Source organism: Hyla sarda, chromosome 3 (assembly GCF_029499605.1).
Source record: "Hyla sarda isolate aHylSar1 chromosome 3, aHylSar1.hap1, whole genome shotgun sequence".
Classification (NCBI taxonomy): domain Eukaryota; kingdom Metazoa; phylum Chordata; class Amphibia; order Anura; family Hylidae; genus Hyla; species Hyla sarda.
In genome coordinates this window covers 122,256,520-122,277,237 of record NC_079191.1, presented here as the reverse complement: position 1 = coordinate 122,277,237, position 20,718 = coordinate 122,256,520, and the positions used below count along the sequence as shown (strand labels likewise).

At 41.4% G+C, this 20,718-nt stretch overlaps 2 protein-coding genes across 5 annotated transcripts in view; one reads left to right on the top strand and one right to left on the bottom strand.

Annotated features, from left to right (window-relative positions):
* Positions 1-20,718, bottom strand: part of MED12L (mediator complex subunit 12L) — a 627,340-nt gene that overhangs the window by 275,500 nt on the left and 331,122 nt on the right. The window lies entirely within an intron of this gene.
* Positions 14,410-20,718, top strand: part of GPR87 (G protein-coupled receptor 87) — a 41,480-nt gene continuing 35,171 nt past the window's right edge. Inside the window, exons 1-2 of one of the 2 annotated variants that reach the window (XM_056564948.1) lie at positions 14,410-14,526; positions 15,427-15,554. The gene's annotated coding sequence lies outside the window, so the exon portion shown is untranslated. Of the gene's footprint in view, positions 14,527-15,311; positions 15,555-20,718 lie in introns of those variants that run through there. The other variant, XM_056564950.1, reaches the window with a different exon arrangement.

Genomic DNA, 20,718 nt, shown 5'->3' with positions numbered 1-20,718 from the left:
CCTTATCCCCAATGCAAAGTCTGTACTTAGGCCCCCTCCAAACCATCGTATTTATAGCACTTCTATTCTTTCGTGTGACAGGGGGGAATCTACATCCCTTAGGCACCTGGGCCCAGGTGCAACTGCAACATCTGAACACCTCCTTGTCAATGTTGCTGATTTAACATACTTATTCATGCTGAAATCTGCATGCAAGAATGAATGTAATCCAGATTGTGTAAAAAAAATGTAAAATTAGACGTAAAAATTTGTGGGAAATGTGTGCACTGGCCTGCAGAATGTATTGTAATCCAGGTAACAGGTCTGTCTTTATGACATCATTGGCACGCTTCACCAACTGTAGTGATATTACAGACAGATGGTGTATTTCGCTCCTATTCTGTTTTATTTTGTTTTGTCCTTTATTTATTGTCACATGGTTAAATATTTTTACAATATTTTAAATATTTCTATTATTATTAGGACCGTAGATCTGATTGTATAATGGACACTTTTATAAGACCGCATACTGTATGGCCCAGATTTGTCAAAGAATGTCTACGGTAGAGCTATTTTCCCACGTTTATTTGGGTGGTGGGTTTGACTAGTGTGCATTTTATTTACCAAGAAGGTGCAGCAGGATGATGAATTTTGCGCAGCTCTGCTGTGGGTGGGAAAAGCTCTACCACATACACTTTTTCTAGACGTTTGTTAGGGAGGGAAGTAGACACTTTCCCGGGTCCTGAATTTGGCAAGTTAGGTGTTTTTACTTACTTTTACACTACAATCAAATTTAATTGTGGTTTCTAAGGGGTTAAAGCTGGGCATCACCGTGATCGGTGATGTCTGGCATTAGAGATGGGTCCTGGTGGCAGATAGCCGCCAGGACCACCCAGCTATGACCGGTGATCAGCTCCTGAGCGTGTGTCATAGAAGGGGAGTGGGACGCTGTCGCCCACAAGAGGTTAAAGGTTGATTTGCAGAAAGTAGAAGTGATTCTCACGCCTACAGGTAGGTGGAGTAGCTTTGTGCCAAAAAAGTACCTTTGCGCACAAAATAGTGACTTTTCACAAAAGTCGCAAATGATAAATATGTGACCACTGCGTGGTCAAAAAGAAAAAGTTCTACAGGTAGGCAAAAAGAGTGAAACTGTCTATATCAAAAGACGCATAAAAGTCGCTAAATATGATGCTTGCGCCTGAACTGCGCCAAAACATAGACAAAAAATGCTCTTAAAGCAATGATAAATCTCCCCCTATGTGTTCACAGTCATACCTGTCGAAAAACTGACACATTGTATAGGTAGATTGTTAAACATAAAACTGAGTTTATTAGTAAATTGTATACACATCTAAGTTTTTTGGTAAATGTATTTATTGAGAGGTAATATATTGAGGAAGCTTGGCAGAGACATAACCTGAAACTTATGAGCCAAAATGCAGATCTGTAGCATAGTGCCACTCCCCACCTATTATACCCATGTCTTCTAAGTGGTTACAGGGTCTTTCGGTCCTCTCAGATATAAGGGCCTGGGTGTAACTGCTACTTCTGCACTCCATATATGTTTATCCCTGAACCTCAGCATTATCATGAGAATCTTTACAAAGGGAGAAACTGAAGAAAATTATTCTGATATTTTATATATGTTTTTTTTTACAAGTTCTCACTGTTATTTTATTAATTTCTATTTACAATCAGTTCTCATTTACAAACATACAATGTACAAGTGCAGGCAGAAAGACAGTACAATAAATATCACATACATATGTTGTGGTACAGGTCCTAATATTTAGTTAAATTACTGACCCTAGATTGTAAATTACATTGATCATCACCTTATGTTTGAGCTTTGCTACTTATAATTGGATTGCTTCAGTAGGGTATTGTATTCAATATCGTAAAGTTAAAGTGTACCTGTCTCAAAAGAGAGACGCCGACAGATTAGGAAAAGCAGCAGGGATAAGTATGCGGTACTGTGCTTTACTTCCTGGCTCTCACTGATCTGCTCTAGTTTAAAGAGGTTATCAAGGAATAGAAAAACAGAGCTAATTTCTTTCAAAAAGCACTCCCTGTCTGTCTCCAGGTTGGCTGTGGTTCTGCAGCTCAGTTTCATTGAAGTGAATGGAGCAAGTTGTTATACCACACCCAATCTGGAGACGGGGAGCGGTTTTTGAAAGAAATTTGCTATTCTTGGATAACCCCTTTAAATCTATGGGGCAGAGAGACAGAGATCGTGTAAAACCCAGGAGTGAAGTATGCTACTACGCACTTATCATGACTCTTTCTCCTGATCGTTGGGGGCCATCAGTGCACACATTAGACAAGATTTATTAAAACTGCCTATTATTAGACAGTGCCAACTTAGATGGGTAGACTTCAAATGCATCAGATTATTACAGATTTATTACAGTGTATCAGGCTGATCGACATAGATCTTTGTTACACGATTGGTCTGTTGTTGTGCATAGTTTGCATAGTTTGCACAACTGCATCGGGTAAGCTACGTACATTATTTAGTGTTTGCCAGTATTGAGATTAGTAAACTATGGAGCGCTCAATTTTTTTTTTCTAAACCACATCATTTGTGACATATTGTTTAGGTTCTTCTTTTTGTTCTGAAAACGTTTGCTCAACCATTTGCAAAAAAAAAAAAGAGAGAAAGAAAGAAAAGAAAAGCAGCACATTGTTGTATGTTACATTACATAGTTAGATTTGTCTGCCAATTGTCTTTTCTTGTTACAGAGGTTTACAAAATAATATATATAAATATATGCTGTTTTCTTGCTTACTCTATGGTGTAGCATTCTGTATGCCCACAGGGTTTATCTGGTTACCTTTTTTTCTGAATGCTTCTGATCTAGCCAATAAACATGGAATTTATACAGCCAAAACCCTGTGGACTTGGTAGTGGAAAAAATAACCTTTAACCAGGCGCTCGGGGATCCAAGGAGATCTCACAACCAAGTCATGGAGGTGGATATAAATTCAAGCTTTATTAGTATACAACAACGCGTTTCGGGGTTAGCATACCCCTTCTTCAGATTGACAGATTTGTCTACAAATCTGTCAATCTAAAGGGGTATGCTAACCCCGAAACGCATTGTTGTATACTAATAAAGCTTGAATTTATATCCACCTCCATGACTTGGTTGTGAGATCCCCGAGCGCCTGGTTAAAGGTAATTTTTTCCACTACCAAGTTCACCAACAGGATCTCCCTTTGGATCCATCCTGAAGATCTGCGGGCTTGCACGGATTCCTCTACTATTACCTCAGACTGAGGTTATATGCGTATATAATATACGCTCCAGGTGAGCGGCCATTCATCAGACCTCCTACTTGTCCCCACTTTATGTGGGGTTTTGATTCAATATTTAGGGTAATGTACTAGGCGCCTCCTTGGGCCTTCTCTTTTTTCTTTGTTTACAAAACCCTGTGGAGGCATAATTTTTTATTACTACCTACCGTGACTTACATTATAGGGCAATGTAAATCTCACAGTATAATTTTAATTCTGGTTTATCAAGACAATCCAGTGTTTGTAATAAACAGGAAGAGGATGAGAATGCTGCAGTATTTGTCACCAGGCGTGTTATTCATTCTGGATTAGTCTGTAAGAATTAGTGTGTGTGGTAACACTAAGGAGATAGCCTGAAGACTTGTTACAGGTGACCCGTGAATCCAGCAGACACTGTGACCAGTGTGCACTAAAAAACAACCCAATATCCTTCAATTGTGCAACAGAAGATTTATTACTATTGTCAGAGGTCCTGAATATTGTTAGTCAATTTGTAACATTTCAACATAGCTATGGGAAAGTATTGTATTGTCTTTAACCCCTTAAGGACCACCGTTTTTTCCGTTTTTGCACTTTCGTTTTTTCCTCCTCACCTTTTAAAAATCATAACTCTTTCAATTTTGCACCTAAAAATCCATATGATGGCTTAGAAAAAAAAAAAAATCATTGTGCGACGAAATTGAAGAAAAAAACCCATTTTGTAAATTTTGGGGGCTTCCGTTTCTACGCAGTACATTTTTAGGTAAAAATGACACCTTATCTTTATTCTGTAGGTCCATACGATTAAAATGATAAACTACTTATATAGGTTTGATTTTGTCGGACTTCTGTAAAAAATCATAACTACATGCAGAAAAATTTACACGTTTAAAATTGTCATCTTCTGACCCCTATAATTTTTTTATTTTTCCGCATATGGGGCAGTATGAGGGCTCATTTTTTGCGCCGTGATCTGAAGTTTTTATCGGTACCATTTATGTATTGATCGGACTTTTTGATCAGATACATGCAGATACATGCCGGGACTGACCCGATATGACGCGGGGTCACCGCGTAACCCCGCATTATATCGCGGGAGCTGGCCAAGGACGTAAATATACGTTCTTGGTCGTTAAGGGGTTAAGGACACAGATCATTTTCACCTTAAGGATGCAGCCCTTTTTTGCAAATCTGACCACTGTCATGTTAAGCATTAATAACTCTGGAATGTTTTTACTTTTCATTCTGATTCAGAGATTGTTTTTTCGTGACATATTCTACTTTATGTTATTGGTAAATTTACGTCAATACTTGCATAATTTCTTGGTGAAAAATTCCAAAATTTGATGACAATTTTGAATTTTTTTTTTTACTTTGAAGCTCTCTGCTTGTAAGGAAAACAGACATTCCAAAGAAATTATATATTGATTCACATATACAATATGTCTACTTTATGTTTGCATCATAAAGTTGACATGTTGACATCAAAGGGCTTTAAAGTTCAGCATCAATTTTCCAATTTTTCACAAAATTTTCAAAATCTGAATATTTCAGGGACAGTTCAGTTTTGAAGTGGATTTGAGGGGCCTTCATATATGAAATACCCCATAAATTACCCCATTATAAAAACTACACCCCTCAAAGTATTTAAATTGACATTCAGTAAGTGTGGTCAACCTTTAGGTGTTTCACAGGAATAGCAGCAAAGTGAAGGAAAAAATTCAAAATCGAAATTTTTTACACTCGTATGTTCTTGTAGACCCAGTTTTTGAATTTTTATAAGCGATAAAGAGAGGGAAATCACCCTAAAATTTGTAACTCAATTTCTTTCGATTAAGGAAATACCTCATATGTGTACATCAAGTGCTCTGTGGGTGCACTAGAGGGCTCAGAAGGGAAGGAGCGACAATGGGATTTTGGAGAGTGAGTTTTTCTGAAATGGTTTTTGGGGGGCATGTCACATTTAGGAAGCCCTTATGGTGCCAGAACAGAAAAAAAAAAAAAAAAGAAAACACATGGCATACTATTTTGGAAACTACACCACTCAACAAGGGGTACAGTGAGCCTTAACACCCCACAGGTGTTTGATGAGTTTTCATTAAAGTTGGATGTGTAAATGAAATTTTTTTTTCACTAAAATGCTGTTGTTTCCCCAAATTTTACATTTTTACAAGGGGTTATAGGAGAAAATTGTCCCCCACATTTGTAACCCCATCTCTTATGAGTATGGAAATACCCCATGTGTGGAAGTCAAGTGTACTGCGGGCACACTACAACGCTCAGAAGAGAAGGAGTCACATTTGGCTTTTTTTTGCTGAAATGGTTTTTGGGGGGCATGTAAGATTTAAGAAGCCCCTATGGTGCTTCCTAATAAAAAAAAATAAAAAAAAAACACATGGCATACTATTTTGGAAACTACACCCCTCAAGGAACATAACAAGGGTTACAGTGAGCCTTAACACCCCACAGGTGTTAAGCAACTTTTCGCTAAAGCCGGATGTGTAAATGAAAAATAAATTTTTTCACTAAAATGCAGTTTCCCCCCCCCCCAAATTTTACATTTTTACAAGGGGTAATAGGAGAAAATGCCCCCCAAAATTTGTAACCCCATTTCTTCTGAGTATGGAAATATCCCATGTGTGGACGTCAAGTGCTCTGCTGGCGCACTAAAATACTCGGAAGAGAAGGAGCGCCATTGAGCATTTGGAGAGAGAGAATTTGTTTGGAAGAGAAATCAGGGGCCTTGAGCATTTACAAAGCCCCCCGTGGTGAGAGAACAGTGGACCCCCACATGTGACCCCATTATGGAAACTAGACCCCTCACAGAATTTCATAAGGGGTGCAGTGAGCCCCACTGGCGTTTGACAGATCTTTGGAACAGTGGGCTGTGGAAATGAAAAATGTAATTGTTCATTTCCACGGATCCCTGTTCCAAAAATCTGTCAGACACCTGAGGTGTTTAAATGCTCACTGTACCCCTTATTACATTACGTGAGGGGTCTAGTTTCCAAAATGGGGTCACATGTGGGGGGGGTGCATTGTTCTGGCACTATGGGGGCTTTGTAAACACACTTGGCCTTCAATTCTGGACAAATTTTCTCTCCAAAAGCCCAATGGCACTCCTTCTCTTCTGAGCATTGTAGTTCACCAGCAGAGCATCCACATATGGGGTTACAAATTTTGGGGGACATTTTTTCCTATTTTTCCTTGTGAAAATGAAAAAGATAAAAAAAAAATTTTTTTTTTTCTCATCCAACTTTAACGAAAGGCTCACTATACCCCTTGTTGTTGCAAAACTACAACTCCCAACATGCACTGACTTTTGTAACAGCTGGAGGCACACTGGTTGGAAAACCAGGGCATGCTGGGAGATGTAGTTATACAACAGTTAGAGGTATGCCAGATGTTGCAAAACTACAAATCCCAGCATGCCCAGACAGCAAACTGCTGTGTGTGCATGCTGGGAGTTGTAGTTTTGCAAGATCTAAAGGGCCACAGTTTAGAGGCCACTGCACAGTGATCTCCAAACTGTAGCCCTCCAGCTGTTGCAGAACTATAAATCCCAGCATGCCCAAACAGCAAACAGCTGTCTGGGCATACTGGGAGTTGTAGTTTCGCAACATCTGGAGGCCTACAGTTTAGAGACCACTGTATAGTGGTCTCCAAACTGTAGCCCTCCAGATGTTGCTAGGCAATAACTCACCAACTTCCGTATTCAGCAGGATCGTCGCACGCCGCATCAGGGAAAGGATCACTGTCCACCACTGCGAATCGTCGCTGGTAAGGGACCACCACCACTGGTCACACCATAGTTCCCTCATTCTGCCCTGACTATCGTGGGTGGGCAGAATGGGGGAACCGAACTTTAACCCCCCCCCCTGCCCCCGATCTGCTATTGGTTGGTCACTTCTGACCGACCAATAGCAGGGATAGGAGGGGTGGCACGTAAAAGTTCCCAGTTTAGTGCACAATTTACCCATTAAGCAAAAATGTACAGAGGAGTTATTGGTAGAATGTCCATATGTTTTTCTTTCACAACCTTCCCATTTCCCATTTCTGGGAGGAAATTATGGTGGGGGGGGTCCAATAATGATAAAATTCACTGGCAGTTGTGACAGGCTAATTTGGTACTGCAGGTGGTGAATGCGGCTCATGAAACACCTATGGTAGCAGGGTGTGATGAGGGCAGATGTTGTTACCCTAGGGGCAGATGGCATTAACCCCTTGTATTCGTGATGCCAGGGCGTGGTTTATCCTCAATACCACCCGAAGGTATAATGCTGGATCCTGAGCTTGGCACGGGGGCAATAAAGACTCCAGTGCCAAGTTACGGACAACGGTAGCTTTACTGAGGATAGACAGTCGGTAAAGCCTATACAGTTCAGCCAGGGCCCAAGGAGGTGGCCAGTGACACACAGACCTTAAGGGCTTTCTGGGACTTGTAGTAGGACTGGACAATTGAATGCAGATCATGCTGACTTGACAGATGACAGGGACTGACTTGAAGCTCATGAAGCTGTGATTTTAGCTTACTTGACTTGATGGTGGCTGCAGGACTTGACTTTGAGGCATCCAACACTCTGGACACACACACTAGGCACGACTGTACTGGACCTCAGCAGGAAGCAAGAGCTCAGAGAGAAGAGAGAAGCTAGCTCCACCCAGGGCTTATATGGGGGGAGACTAGCAGGGAGCCCATAGGTTACTCTTGGGATCACCTGGTACCTCTTGGGTAACAATCAGGTAACTCTTAAAGATACAACACATTTTATAATACAATACAGTGCAGAACATATGTACAGGGGGGAAACAGGTGCAAGGGGCCCCGGGGACACTGAAGGAGGCTGCCTGACAGGGCAGCAAGGGTACAGGGCAACATCTCCCATACTGGGCCACCACACAACAGTTTTGCTTTCTATACTAACCGAGGGAGGAGGAGTCAGCAACCAGGCATTGAGCATTAGAGGCAGCCTATCTCTCTAGCACTGACGTCTGGCTGCTCTGACTTCACCTCCCCCAAAAACTGCATGGTGCATGTACTTTTGCATCTTTGAGGCAGCTGGTGCCAGCATCCCCACTCCCCTTCTGGTCATCAGTAACAGGAGCATAATTCCAGTCTCAATGTAGAAAGAGGGGTCTGGGACACAGACGACAGGGGGTCCTGGATACAGATTGGTCTAAAGGACAGATGGTCTGGGGTACAGAGGGGTCTGGAGGACAGAGAAGTCTGTGGACAGAGGACAGAGGAATCTGGGGACAAAGGGCTCTTTGGGACAGAGGTGTTTGGGGGATAGAGGACACAGGTGTTTTGGATACAGAGGGGTCTCAAGGACAGAGTAGTCTGGAGGACAGAGGACAGAAGGGTCTGGGGGACAGAGGGGTGTGGGATACAGAGGCATCTGGGGGACAGAGGACAGAAGAGTCTGGGATAAAAAGGGATCTTGGGGACAGATGGATCCAGGTTACAGAGGACAGGGGGTCTTGGGGACAGAGGGGTTTAAGATACAGAGGTGCCTGAGGGACAGAGGACAGAAGGGTCTGGGAAACAGAAGGGTCTGGGGAGAGAGAACAGGGTGATCTGGGACAGAGGGGTACACTTGCAAGGTAGTGGCACTTGCACTCTGCTCAATGAGCTCTCCCCGGCAAGCTTTCACACCTTAGTGGCGTGAGAGTGAAGATATTTGCATATTCATCAAGGGGGCGGGCCAATTGGTAAATATTAAGGAGGCAGGGGAGCTCAGCAAACTGGCTCCCCGCCACCATTGCACACAGCAGTGCAAAAACAAGGAATAAACAACCATAACTCTGCAACTACTACACCGATTAAAGGGGTAGTTCAGTGGTGAAAAAATTATCCCCTATCCTAAGGATAGGGGATAAGTTTCAGATTACAGGGGGGTCCGAACGCTGGGGCCCCCCGCGATCTCTCTATATGGGGCCCCGGCTCGCTAGCCAGATAGCGCGTGTTGACCACCAGACGAAGCGGCGGTCGACACGCCCCCTTGATACAACTCTATGGCAGAGCCGGAGATTGCCGAAGGCAGCAGTCTGGCTCTGCCATTGAGATGTATTGAGGGGGCGTGTCGGCTGCTGCTTGGTGCGGTGGTCAACACGCCCCCTTCCTGCGGGCTGTCGGGGGCCCCGTACAGGAGATTGGAGGGGGCCCCAGCGGTCGGAACCCCCGCAATCTGAAACTTATCCCCTATCCTTAGGATAGGGGATACGTTTTTCCCCACTGGACTACTCCTTTAATGAAAGTGACTCCTCTTTTTAAAGCTGCTCACGTGCACAATAACCCAGTATATTGGGTTTAGTGCGGGTGAAGAGGGTGTCTGTTTCCCTTTAAAAGTGGAGTTTCTGAGCAGAATTTAGCTTGAAAACTCTATAGTGGGAACGTACCGAAAATATGGCAAATCTGAGTTACCCAAAAAAATCTATGTCAGCTTCGAGCTATCTACTCAGAAAAAACTTTTACTGGAGTCACAACTGCATTTTTTGGGGGGGAGTTTTTAATGGTGGCCTTCCTGTTGTTGGCTCAAATAAACTGCAGGAAATATTGCATGTGGGATTCCAGCCTAAGACTATGTTCACACACAGTTTTTTTTAGACTTATTTTCAGTATTATTTTCAGCTGTTTTTGTGTTCAAATTTTTTCATGTTTTTTTTTTTTTTTGCTTTTGGTTCTTGTTTCAGCAGTTTATGGCTCAAAATGAGGCTCAAAAAGCAGCATGTGAACATGGCCTAAAACATTTACAGTAGTTTCCATTTTACTACATTTAATAATAAGAAATAGTTAATTCAAGTAAACAGAACACATATTAATCCTCTGGAGAGAAAGTCAATTGGAGCGTAACACTGTACCTGCTTGCTTCTCTACCCACATTGCCACCCACAGATCTCCCTCTTTATTCTAGTTGCCACTCCCATACAAAATATATGTTATGCTGGCAGTGAATACAAAGATGTAAATGATGATTGACCTAATATGATACCTAGCCAGCTGGATCACTGTCAGATTCACCGTGACATTTAACATATGACCTAGATGCATTGTAGAAGAGAAAGAACTATGCTACCTGGCACACATTTCTGTCATTCCCCACCCAATGACCCCTGTAGGGTGCTTACTGGATAGAAATACTTTGGGTTTTCTGCTGCAAAAAAATCCACAGCATTTCCACAGGTAAGTTGACAGCAGCATATTTACACCAAATCTTACTAATTTCCGTGAGCATTTAAAGCCAAATTGCAGACTGCATGTGATGATATGCTGGAATTGGTCATGCAGTTTATAAAGAAAAAGCCAGAAGACCACTCCAGTTTAAAGGCTATGAACTAGAGATTAGCGAACTTACAGTAAATTTGATTTGTCACGAACTTCTCGGCTCGGCAGTTGATGACTTTTCCTGCATAAATTAGTTCAGCTTTCCGGTGCTCCGGTGGGCTGGAAAAGGTGGATACATTCCTAGGAGACTCTTTCCTAGGAATGTATCCACCTTTTCCAGCCCACCGGACCACCTGAAGGCTGAACTAATTTACGCAGGATAAGTCATCAACTGCCGAGCCGAGAAGTTCAAGACGAATCGAATTTACTGTAAGTTCGTTCATCTCTACTATGAACACTTGTTTATACAGTACATATTATGGGGCAAAAAAAACTGTATCTACAGAGGTCTTTAATAAAAGTTTTGCTTCCCGTTGTCAGAACTATAGAAGCATGAAGTACAGTACTAGCAACGCATGTCTTGGCTTGTTTCATTATTTTGCATAATACATGAATCTGATCATTTTAATGATTATATAGATGCCTTTACACACAAACAAATAGGGAATGAACCAAAACTGCTGCAAAGAAACAATAGAGTAGACTCTCATGACAACCAATAAGCTCCCACCTCTCATCTTTCATCTTAACTGTTACTTTAAATATTCCACTTGTGTTTTTTACTTATCATTCATATCTACCAAAGTACAGGACACAAGGAATATATATTTACCTCTATTTTCCATGTTAAATGGGTTCTCTGGTGGAATTTTTTTTTTAAATCAACTGGTGCCAGGAAGTTAAACAGATTTGTAAATTACTTCTATTAAAAAATAGTAATCCTTCCAGAACTTATCAGCTGCTGTATGCTCCACAGGAAGTTGTGTAGATCTATTCTGTCTGACCACAGTGCTCTCTGCTGACACCTCTGTCCATGTCAGGAACTGTCCAGAGTAGGAGTGAATCCCCATAGCAAACCTATCCTGCTCTGGACAGTTCCTGACATGGACAGAGGTGTCAGCAGAGAGCACTGTGGTCAGACAGAAAATAAATTCAAAAAGAAAACAACTTCCTCTGGAGTATACAGCAGCTGATTAGTACTGGAGGAATTAAGATTTTTTTAAAGAAGTAATTTACAAGTGTGTTTAACTTTCTGGCACCAGTTGATTTAAAAAACAAATTCCACTGGAGTACCCCTTTAACTTTTCCATTTGTGGCACAGAGTAAGTTGGTTCTGCAGGAGGTAAACAACACGTTTAGTTCCCATGGACTTTATTCCTTCTATAATACATTCTAGACACAGTAACATGTAGAGTAAATACAGGACCTATGGTATAACTGATAGAACTTATCATATACAGTAGTGTAATTGTTATAACTGATATCAGATGGAAATAATAAAGTTACTGCAAAAATAAAAATATTAGGTTGCTGCTATCATTCCAAATAGAAGCTACAGTTAATTGAGTTATACATGGAAACCTGGCACCATGTAAGAGATTAAGTACAGCCCATAATATAATTCACGGCTAAACAAAACATGCCTATTAAAGCCAATCAAATAAGGGCTGGAGCGGGCAGCTGATGCCCTGCAGTCACTGCATACGTATGGTCTAGTTATGAGCTGAACTTCTGAACTGTAGAACAACGTCTACAGTGGTTTCCTCCACATCCTACGTTCTCTCAGGTTATCAACATTATTTTTAAGGTCTCACAATTCTTATACTATCAAATATTGTAACATGGAAATAGAATTGGAATTCTACGCGTATTTCCCTCACATTCAAATTATATTATTTTTTCAATGATCCATAATGTAGATATGTCATAGACAAGAAAAAGAGAAAAATATACGCGCCCCTAGTGAAGTATGTTTATAAGTAGTGAAAGGATGGTAAGTGAAATTGCGCTTACCAAGTCAGGTTGCGCTAAAAGCACAACCCCTCAGAAGACTTCTAGATATAAATCTGGACCTGCAGCTTTAGTTCATCCGGTAGTAGCTTGGCTAATCCGGCACAGGCACACTTGTTTAGAAAAAGATTATTGAACTATTCCCTGCGCTGGTCCTCTCAATAATAAAAGCTAGGAATTCAATAATTCATCCTAAAAGTTAATTTATTGGCACTAAAACAATGCGTTTCTGGTCCGGGATGGACCCTTCATCAGGCAAGGTGCACCATAATGGAGATACGATATGACTTAGAAAGGAGACTGCGGCACTTGGGGTTCAAACCTTGAAACTGCACCTGTAATAGTAAGGGTACGTTCACATGGGGGATTTGTTGCATACATTTCTGCATTCCAAAGAATAGTACAATAGCACAAATGTTTGCTAGAAATCTTCTGCATGTGAATATTCTCTCACTCATCTTATAGAGCTTCAGACTAGTAAGCTATAGACATGGCACAACCGATATGGTTCATGGGGCAAATAAATAAGGAGAGCAGGAGTTGTGCTGTACATCTAAGGCTGGAATACACACAAGAGAAGGAAGTCGGCACTACTATTTGGTACAGCAGGAGTCACTAGAAATGTTTTAGAGGCAGCAGTCCCATGTAACAGTTGAGCTATACACTCCAAAGTAACTCTGAGTGCTCAATTGTCCAAAAGACACATCCATGCAATTCAACAAATTGTAGCTGAGAAGAAGACAATGGCACTCACGTACTGTAGTAAATAATCCAGCTTCTTTATTTCAAATTAAGGACATCAGATCATAAAACAAGGGAATAGAGTGAACGGTACTGCGTCTGTTTCACAGTTTACCACTGCTTTTACTGGTCCTGTGCAACAACATAACTTCTGTCCCTAAATACACCTAACTTCATGCTGCTTTTCCGTATTCCCACTCCCCAAGCTGTTTTGTGAGATTTGTGTGGTGACTTGGGAGGAGGGATAAACAGGGGTGTTGATGGATGGTGTTGCTGGGTATAGATTTAACCCTTAATTGTCCTGACGCCAGGGTGAGGGCTTCCTCTGTATCTATATGTCCTACCGCCACCCGTCCCAAGAGTGATAGGGAGGAATAAAGGATTGTCCACAGCCGGAATTGTATTGAACTTGAAATAACCTTACTGCAGATTTTATGCAGGATGCAATTAACAAATGTCTTTACAAGAGGACCAGAATTTAGGCTCCTCACAGGTTGGCTGGGACCTTGTAGGGAATAAGCTTTGAATCCTTGCTTTACTCTGTTCCACTGAATTTAGGGGTATATTTTAGGTTCAGTAGTCATGTAGGATTTTAGGATGGAGTTGGATAAACTCACGGTTCAGTATGCAGCTGAAATTGGTAGGCTTCAGGCCTAATATGCTTGTAGAATTACACAGAGCTCCACTTGCTGTCATATCCCGGAGGAAAGAGAGTGATCATTGGATACAGCGCCCTTATATCTGAAGGGGCAGGCTCAAAGCTTATTGGTTCCCCAAACCTGTCAGTCCTAGTACAAAGGATTATGGATGTAACACGTGACCTAGTCACATGACCCGAAGGTCCTTAACCTCAAAGATAACACAAATATCATTAATCGCGTGACCTAAGGTCCTGTACATTACTTACACTATATTATCATATATTAAATATGTACAATTTTAAGAATACTAGGAGGTGACTAGGGGTTATCCCATTAGGAGAACCCTATCAGCATGAGGAACTCTGACTATGGGGACTTATAATAAAAGGTACGGGACCGAGTCCAGTACCGGGACACCACATTTGTATTCTGTTATATATTTTTAATTGTGTGTGTTTTATAACAGTGTAATGCGGAATACCCTAGCAATACATCTAACAGTGTGATATCCTCACTTTAAGGGTTAAATTACGTGTTGCGGTTTGTGCAATAAAGTTAGGTGTACTTAAGGACAGAAGTTACGCTGTTGCACAGGGACCAGTAGAAGCAGTGGTAAACTGCAAAACGGACATAGTCCAGTTCATTCCGCTCCCTCATTTTATGGTCTGATGTCCTTGAATTGAAATAAAGAAGCTGGAATATTTACTACAGTAGGTGAGTGCCATTGTCTTCTTCTCAGCTACAATTTGTTGACATCTAAGGCTGGATTCACATATGTCCAGTGTCTGGCTCAGTGAATCCAGGATAAAACTTGACCCAACTGATGCCCAAACTGATGACACCATGCATCAGTTGGCATCAGTTGTTTGGCATCCGGCGGCCATTATTCATTGCAGCAAGATGCGTTCCCCTGTCCGGCATGGCTTACCATCTGACGTCCACCTTAACACAATGGAAGGTGAAAGCTAAAACTAGCACTGTAAGCAAGTGACCTATGACCAAAATAATACAGATAAGATTGATTAGCAATAAAGATGCTCTTGTAAAACTGCACAAGCACATTGGCATTTATCTAGTTTACCATTTTCACCAACATCCCTCCATCACCTATCTTACTATCTTCAGCAGTGCCAAGGGGCAGCAGCACACATGTGACCGCTGCTCTATTCACAGGATCCCTGTTGTCATGTCCCCTCGGACCCTCACATAACTGTCTAAAGTACCACATGTAAAGCTGTATGCCTATTGCCTATATTGTGCCCTGCAGCCTAGTATAGAATAATTATCTTCAATTGGTTTTTAAAAGGATTTGAAAACGAAAATGTAGTGTAACAAGTTACAGGCCATTTCCATAGATAATTCTGAGCCCATTATTCTGTACACATCCGCCCATGATCCATTAAATGACAAACACACCTTTCTAAAGGCTGTTTAGCTTAGGAGGAGAAGTTCAGACTTGAAGAAGCTAATAATTTGTAGGTCTCCTTTACACTTCCCAATGAGTCACTGTCATTAATGAGAGATGCAGGTTCTTTATGGATAAAAAAAAAGATTTCAGACTCTCCCAGCAGGTGCCCAAGGTTGTTTAATCTCATGGACTCCATTCTGCTTCAGATGTTAAGGATCTGGCTCTTTTAATCATTTGCCGTCAACAATCATTATGGGCTTGGATACAAGTTCGGAGATATCTCTACAAACTTCTCCCAGCATGAAGCAATCTAACATGTGCTCCCCAGAACAAGGTAACGATATATAGTAAGGTGTCATTGTCTGATAGATTTGTTATGTATTGTGGAGTATTTGTTTTGTTTTACCAGCTGTCCCGAAATGTCACAAAACGACATTTCAATATTGATGTCTCTTATTTTGTTTGCAAAATATAAATGTTTTTTTGTCTTCTTCATTAGATTCTTTTCAGGTATATTTTAAAATGTATGTTCTGAGATAGCTGGATTTGGATTCCATGATTCCAGTTTACAGTATCTAAATCTTGACTAGACACTGAAACTTCTCAATAATATCATATTCTGTAAGAGCGTTATTCTCTATATCATGCTAATTGTTATCATTCATATTTTATATATTGTATTTATTTCATCATGTTTCTGTGCTGCCCACAGAAGGTGGTACAGGGGCATATTCTATAAACCTTATCACTATGCCACTGTGTTATGACTTGGGCTTTGTGTTTATTACAGAGTAAAGTGCATTAGGCTGTAAGGCAGCACCAACAGTCCCAAAAACTCTGTATGGTGGAGGTGTATTAGCATTGTAAATGGCCACATAGTGCTTTACATGGTACCACATTACTAAATAAGATTCTAGGAGAGCAAATCTCCATCATATGGCTTCCAAAAATGTGCATGCCATGATTTACCTTTCTCTTGGATTCTGTATAAAAACCTACACATACCTTTGGCCAACTGAGGTTCAGAAGTCACATGAAATCATAATATGGCTATTCACAGGAAATATATTTTACAAACTCCTATAGTAACCATTTCTTTGGGAGTTGAATGGGACATTTTACAAGTGATTACAAATAAATTTACCATATATACTCGAGTATAAGCCGTCCCGAATATAAGCCGAGACCCCTAATTTCACCCCAAAAACCCAGGAAAAGTTATTGACTCGACTATAAGCCTAGGGTGGGAAATACATCATCCCCCCCATGTCATCATCCAGACCCCCATCATTATCACCCCCATCATCATCACCCTGTCATCACCCCATCATCATCCCCCTCATCATCATCCCCTCGTCATCATGCCCTTCGTCATCATCCCCCCCCTTGATCATCACCGTCTGTCAATCCCTTCGGTCTTCAACCTGCGAACCTCCAGATGTTGCAAAACTACAACTCCCAGCATGCCCGGACAGCCATCGGCTGTCCGGGCATGCTGGGAGTTGTAGTTTTGAAACATCTGGAGGTCCGCAGGTTGAAGACCACTGTGGCCTTCATCATCATCCAGACCCCCCTTTTGTTTTCTACTCACCTCCCCTCGGCGGGAGGTTAGGGTGAGCTGTTCCGGGCCATCTATGCTGCAGGGACCGTCCGGTGGGGAGGGTTAGTCGTTCCGGGCTGTCCATCCTGTTCTCCGGGCCGGCCCCGGACTAGTGACGCTGCCTTGACGCCACCGCGCCGGGACGTCACGTACGTCTGCTGTGCACGGACGTCCCTGCGCGTCATCGTCAAGGCAACTTCACTAGTCCGGGGCCGGCCCGGAGCGGAGAAGAGGGCCCCCCGGTGAAGATGGACAGCCCGGAACGACTAACCCTCCCCACCGGACGGTCCCTGCAGCATAGGAGGTCGAATATGGATGGCCCGGACCAGCTCACCCTTCCTTCCCACCGAGGGGAGGTGAGTAGAAAACAAAAGGGGGGTCTGGATGATGACGAAGGCCACAGTGGTCTTCAACCTGCGGACCTCCAGATGTTTCAAAACTACAACTCCCAGCATGCCCGGAAAGCCGATGGCTGTCTGAGCATGCTGGGAGTTGTAGTTTTGCAACATCTGGAGGTCCGCAGGTTGAAGACCACTGAGAAGGGTTTGACAGGCGGAGATGGGCGGCCGGGACCATCCCCCCATGGTTTTTTGTTCACTCGAGTATAAGCCGAGGGGGGGGGGGGGGGGGGGGTGCGTTTTCAGCACAAAAAATCATGCTCAAAAACTTGGCTTACACTCAAGTATATACGGTATATGGCAATTGTCTATGATCAGGCAGCTTATGACTACAATTCCATTATTATCCCTATGGGACTTATATCCCTGGCAGAGCCGGAACACCAATTGATCCTCTCCGGAATATTAATGTTTTAGTAATAATCCATTCAGTCTTTCTTTGGATTTGATAATTATAGACCATTCTGTATTGTACAGTCTTGCAGCTAGACAAGTCTTGTCATCTTTAATTCATCCACACTGTAGACGGGATGTCTGTTGTGTTCTAGTCTACTGTAGGAATGATCTCATGCTTTTATTTTGCAGCACATATAATTTATCCTTAAGTTCATACACATGGAAATAACACTCCTGTAACATCTTATATGGCAGAGCAGTTAATTCAGACATATCCTGTTGCCTTCATGTTCAAACCTGTAGCTTTAGAGTTGTTGGGAATACAAAAGATGCTCAAACAATTGGGAGCCATATATGTGCTCTGCTCTAATGGATTTCTATGCATGTAACTACTACCTCATGTAAGTACACAGTACCTTTCCACACATCAGACTCTGCTGCATACTGAGCTTTAAAGGCATCTCCATGCAGATGCAGACGGTAAAAGGTATGTCTTACTCTTTCTACATATTAATTCATGATACATTTTGGTATTATACAGCTCCAAAAACAGAATGGAAAGCAGAACTGTTGCGCTTACATAGCAACGTGTTAATATGCATGTTTGGAATGCAAAGCCTTGCTCCAGTCTCTAAATCAGTGTTCTCCAACATGTGGCTCTCTCCATTGGTTACAAGACAGCAACTCCCATCATACCTTGGCAGGCAAAGGCTATTGTGGCACAATGGGAGCTGTCATTTTGCAACAGCCTTTGATTACTGGGACATGTTGGGAGTTGTAATTTTGCTACAGCTGGAGGGTTAGGGTGCATGCACACCACGTTTTTGTCATACAGTTCCCGTATACAGTTTCAAGTTAAAAACCGTATGGAACTGTATAGAAAACTGTATGCATTGACTTAACATTGTAAACTGTATGTCAAACGCATCATCCGGTTTAGTCCGTTTTGGATCTCATACAGTTTTGAGATGCAAAAACTGTAGGCTACCACGTTTCTTGGTCCGGGTGAGAAACTGTATTAAACTGTATACAGTTTTCTTTAACATGGGAGTCAATGGGAACCGTACAGAACTGTATGTGCGTACGGTTCCATCAGGTTTTCACCATACGGCTTTTGACTTTGAAAAAAATTTTTTCTTGGAATTTCCATCAAACAAGTGAAACTTTATTCATAATGGAGTGAAAAGTTAAAAACGTATAAGTTTTTTTCTTAAAAAACTGATGCAACCGGACATCCTTTTTCAAACAATATACGCTTTTCAACCGTATATGGGTTAAAATTTGTACACACTTTTTGATACAGTTTAGTCAGGTTTTGAGGAATCAGTTTTTCATCAAAAACCTGATACAGGAACTGTATTGCAAAAACGTGGTGTGCATGCACCTTTACGGGTTGGGAAACAGTGCCCTAGAGCAATTGTCTGCAACCTGCAAATGCCCGGTGGCTGCCAGAATATGATGGGAGTTGAAGTTTTACAACAGCTGGGGCACAACTGGTTGCAGACAACTGTTCTAAATCACAGTTTAATAATACTCATCATTTACTCTGATATCTAGAATCGTATGATAGCAGTGAAACCTTTTCCATCCACCTGAATAGAAATGTTTCTCCATGGATTTCTGCATGCTCCATTCAGGTCAATAGGCTATTCACAGAAGGCAACTTTCCCATATGTGACTATACCCTAATAGACTAACTAAATAGGAAAAGGACATGAACTAGTGACTGCTGTAAATATATCACTTTGACTACACAGCGCTGTGCATAAGTACGTTTACACAGCATTTAGGAAGCTATTTATTGATGTTCCAATGCCATTATAAATTATATATCCCAATAAAATGTACGAGAAGATCTGAATGACAACAACTGAGTCATTTATGAAGCTGGGCATCCCCCCAAGCACTGTATTAAAGTGTAGTTTCACCAGCGTAAATGCATTTTAAAACACTAGATGATATTTGCAGAAGTTATTAGTTGCTATGACATTTGGTATATATCTATGTATATATCTATGTGTTCCAGTAAGGCTGGCATTACATAAGGGCTTTTTGTAGAGATGCAGCTGATCTACAGTACCAACTGTCAAGTATAGAAATGCATACTATAGGGTAATTTGTACATGAAAAGTACAGTACATTTTATTGCAAATTTATAACAGAAAAGATTTCAGGTAAAAAAAAAAAAGTTGCAAACAAGTTGCAGTGGTTTGAGCTTAAAAGCTTGTGTATAGCTGTGACCTACTGTGTCGTTGACATAGTAAAATGTCTTCACACTATATTTCACATTACCACATTTAGGTTGAACTTGATAAACTCTTGTTCAACGAGTTCAACTCGATGAACTATGTTACCTGCACCAGTTATATAAAGAAAAGCTACAATGTTATCTGTAAGCAGAAACTTTTTGAGTAATGTTTCAATTACCAGAAATGATCACCAGTGTTCCCTAAACTGTGCACTTTGGAAAGGAAGGAGTTAAAACATTATTCAAATGCGGTGGGGGAGATTTATCAAAACCTGTCCAGAGAAAAAGTTGTCCAGTTGCCCATAGCAACCAATCAGCTCGCTTCTTTCATTTTTTTTTAACAAGGCCTCTGCAAAATGAAAGAGGCGATCTGATTGCATAGGTTTTGATAAATCTCCCCAAATGAGTCCAATAAGGGTCCATTCCCACTGCAAAATTTCCAAGTGGAATCCACCCAAAAAAAATTCTGCTCCGAAATTCTGATACAGCGGTCTTCCATTATTTTCAATTAGATTCTGCATACAGCAGAATTTCCACAGTGGAAAATTCCTGCTAAGGAAATTTAAATTCCAGGCTCCGCAGAAATAATGAACATGTTAATTTTTACAGCGGAAGCCACTCGGACATGCATTGCAGCATCTGTTGTGCACTGAACTTTTCTACCAGTGTCTAAATGGGCCCTAACTAATTTACCTGCAGTGCGTGAAAAATGTAACTATCATTTTTTTTTTAAAGCACATAAAAATCCTGATAGGGGTTTTCTATAAGCCACCAAACATAATGGAAGAGGCAGAAGATCAATTATTGAGGCTAATAAATAAGACAGCAAATCAGAATGATGTGATAATAATGGGGG